The sequence below is a fragment of the Chiloscyllium plagiosum genome, chromosome 21, assembly GCF_004010195.1.
Source record: "Chiloscyllium plagiosum isolate BGI_BamShark_2017 chromosome 21, ASM401019v2, whole genome shotgun sequence".
NCBI lineage: Eukaryota > Metazoa > Chordata > Chondrichthyes > Orectolobiformes > Hemiscylliidae > Chiloscyllium > Chiloscyllium plagiosum.
The window spans coordinates 37,261,940-37,266,261 of record NC_057730.1 but is presented as its reverse complement, the minus strand read 5'-3'; positions in this window follow the sequence as shown (position 1 = coordinate 37,266,261).

Genomic DNA, 4,322 nt, shown 5'->3' with positions numbered 1-4,322 from the left:
ATAAGGGGCCGTCTATCATTCCAAATAAAGGAACCAAGCCAGCCGTGTAGTTTACGTAATGCCACTTTCAGCAACATCAAAGGGAGCATTCTCATAGGGTATAAGAGACGAGGCAGAATATTCATTTTAACTAGAGCTACTCTGCCTAACCAGAATATTGGGAGATCTCCCCAGCATTGAAGCTCCTGCCTTATTTTCTCTAGTAGGTGCACAAAATTGGCTTTATACATCTGACCAAATACTGGGGTGATAAAAATACCGAAGTATAGAAAACCCTCCAGTGATCACCGAAAGGGAAAACAAGATCCATCCGATAAATTGGATATACTAGTGAGACCACCCAATGGCATGGCCTCCGATTTCATAAAATTGATTTTATAGCCTGAGAACATACTAAATAGATTAATTACTTGAATTAAGCAGGGCACAGATATCAAAGGATTACTTAAGAAAAGGAGGACATCATCTGCATAGAGAGTGATTTTATGTTTACCCGAACCAACCCTCAGAGCCACTATGTTAGAGTCGGTTCGTATAGCTTCCGCTAGTAGTTCAATTATTAGCATGAATAATAACGGTGAGAGAGGACATTCCTGACGACAGCCCCTACCCATGCTGAAGCTATCCAAACCTAAACCATTGGTAATCACAACTGCTTTGGGGTTATTGTATAATATTGAGACCCATTTAAAAAATACCTCTCCAACACCAAACCTTTCCAGTGTGTAAAAAAGGTATGACCATTCAACCCAGTCAAATGCCTTCTCTGCATCCAAGGAGACAACTATCCCCGGTATTCTTTCCTGTTAACAGGCTTGTATCATATTTAACACCCTTCTAATGTTGTTAGATGATCTACGGCCCTTGATAAACCCCATCTGGTCCTCTTTTATGATATATAGTAAGACCCTCTCCAATCTTAATGCTAACGTTTTAGAAAGGATTTTAAAATCTACATTTAGCAAGGATATTGGTCTATATGATGAGCAATCTTCTGGGCCCTTTCCTTTTTTAAGAATGACAGAAATATTTGCTTCCCTCAATGAAGGCGGGAAGCAGCCCTGACTATGTGAGTAATTATACATGTCAATAAGTGGACCAACCAGCTCCCCCATGAATTCTTTATAAAATTCAACCTGGAATCCATCTGGTCCAGGTGCTTTGCCACTCTGAAGTTGTCTAATTGCATTGAGTACTTCCTGGGTTACCAGGAGAGCACTCAGGATCGACACCTGCTCCGAGGTTAAATCTGGGAAGGCCAAGTTTTTAAAGAAGGACTCCATCTTCTTAGTTCTATCCTCATAGTTCTGCAATTTATACAGTTCAAAATAGAACTTTCTAAAGGCTGTATTGACCCCTTTATGGTCACAAGACAAGGTACCAGCACTTTCCTTAATGGACGTGATAGCTTGAGGAGCCTTTTTTTTCCTAGCAAGATACATTAGGTATCTGCCAGGCTTGTCTCCATATTCGTATAGTCTTTGCTTTGCAAATAACATTTCTCTCTTTGCTGTTTGGGTAAGTGCGGTATTCAAGGCTGTCCCAAGGGCTGTGATCCTTTGTAGCTTAGTAATAGAGGGCCAATCAACATTCGCTATCTCAGCTGCCTTCAAGCAAGTCTTGAGTAGGCGCTGTTGTTCTCCCTTTTGTCTTTTCAGGGTCGCAGAATATGAGATGACCAAACCTCACGCATAAGCCTTAATGGTCTTCCACATCATCGACAGGTACCTGAATTAATTTCCAAAAAGGTTTTGAATTCTTGAGAAAAGTATTTTATAAATTTGTGATCCTTCATTAAGAAGGAATCCATACACCAATGTCGGAGGCCTGTCCCATCGTCCCTAGTCTTAACTTCCATATATACTGCGGCATGATCAGAGATTGCTTTATTACCTATTTTGCAGGACAATATGGAATTCAAAAGGGTCGAGGGAGCAAAACATATTAATTTTGCTATGACACGTGTGGATTAGAGTAGAAAGTAAAGTCTCTGCCCTGGGGGTGAAGGTACCTCCACACATCTACTAGCCCTCGCTCCTTTTTCAGATCCGCCAATTGTCTGGATCTAAGAGATATACCCATAGTACTCTTGGGTATCCTATCTGTCTCTGAGTCCATAATACAATTAAAATCTCCTCCTATAATTGTGTGGCAGGCCCCAAAAGCCATCAACTTGGAGAACACTTCCGTTACAAATTTGAAGGGGTGTGCCAGGGGGCAAAAAAGATTCAAAATCCCATACTCCTCTCCATTTATTAGTGCTTTGATCAGTATATACCATCCAGATTCATCTTTTATCTGGCTTAAGGTTTTGAAAGGAAGATTCTTCTGAATGAGAATAACTAATCCCCTTTTTTTGAGCTAAAAGATGGGAAAAAGGCCTGGTCAAATCCACCCTGTTATAAGTTTAAGTGCTCTTTGTCAAGTAGATGTGTCTCCCGTAAAAGAGCTATATCAACCCTTTATTTTTTAAGGCTTGATAGTATCTTCCTTTTGATTGACGAATTACTCTCCTTGACAGTCCAGGTGAACCACCTAAGTGAATGGCTAGCCATGAACGTCCAGGCAAGCCCGAGACCCCCAGGAGAAAGAACCCCACCCAAAACACCTTGAATAAAGACCATGGAAATTCACAAAAGCAAAAATTCTTTAAGACATTTATACCAACACAATTAAAAACTATTCCTGAGTAAAAAAAAATACAAAACACATTTGAAAGGAGATTTTCCCCCTTGCTCCCAGGGGGCGTAACTACCTATCAATAACCCCACCATAACCTCTCCTAACTAGTGCCCTGCCCTCAACTCAGGCATTATAAAATGGAGTAGACAAATTCAAGTGTTCTATAAAACCAAAGTTAAAAGTGAGTAACCTCTCCCCACCCCCACACCAACACCTGGGTGTGTTTAGCAAGCATAATAGAAAATATAAATATATAAAACTACAAAGTTACAATCCTAGCAATTATTAGAAAACTAAGTAAGATGACAGAAGGAAAGATGGGGTACTGGGCTAATGGTCGGATACTTGGTAGTGTGGATGAGCAGAGGGATCTTGGTGTCCATGTACACAGATCTTTGAAAGTTGCCACCCAGGTACTTTTTCCACGTATGGAGTCAGTTATTACAAGGGGGCATAGCTTTAAATTAAGGGGGGGGGGGTAGGTATAGGACAGATGGTACGGGTATGTTCTTTACTCAGCGAGTCGTGAGTTCGTGGAATGCCCTGCCAGTAGCAGTGGTGGACTCTCCCTCATTATGGGCATTTAAGCGGGCATTGGATAGGCATATGGAGGATAGTGGGCTAGTGTAGGTTAGGTGGGCTTGGATCGGCGCAACATCGAAGGCCGAAGGGCCTGTACTGCGCTGTATTCTTCTGTGTTCTATGTTCTATGTTCTAGAACAAAAAAAGGATGGAGAAGGAAAGGGTAAACCTGGGGGGGGGGGGGGGGGGGGAGGGCAAAGTAAAACCATTATCGATACGGTTTGAATCTTACAATCTATTTAAGATAGTCCAAAAATTATTTAGCCTTCTCCGGTGATCCAAAGTTGCGTATGGATCCTTCATGGCTGAAGCGCAGTGTTGCTGGGTAACAAAAGGAATATTGGATATTTAGGTCTCTTAGATACTTCTTCGCCTCATCGAATGCCCTCCCCTTGCGGACCACGGCTAGAGAAATATCCTGGAATAACATAATCCTGGAACCCTTGTACATCATGGCCTGGGTTTCCTTCCCCAGGGCTCTGGAGGCTTCCAGAAGCATCTGCTTTTCTTTATAGCATTGGAGCCAGAACAAAACCGGGCGGGGGCGCTGGTCCGCCCCGGGTCTGCAACCCGGTGGGCCCACTCCACCCATACCTGGCCTGATCCTGACTCCAACTTTAATATTTGAGGGAGCCATTGCTCCAAAAAAACTGCGAGCTGGCCTTCCTCTTCCCGTTCGGGAAGGCCCAGCAACCGAATATTTTTTTCGACAACCCCGATTATCGAGGTTATCGATGTGCTCTTCCAAGGTCTGGACTCGCTGCTCGAGAGCCCGGACCTGGCCCACGGCCGACTCGGCAGCAGCTTCCGAGGTTGCGGCCTTTTGCTCCGCCCCTCTGACGCGTTGGGAAGCTAGAGAAGTGATTACTGGACCTCTTGCTGAGATATTTGTATCATCGATAGTCACAGGTGAGCAGTAGATGTGACCTATATGGACTTCAGTAAGGCATTCAACAAGGTTCCCCAAGGGACACTGATTAGCAAGGTTAGGTCTCATGGAATACAGGAAGAACTAGCCATTTGGATACAGAACTGGCTCAAAGGTAGAAGACAGAGGG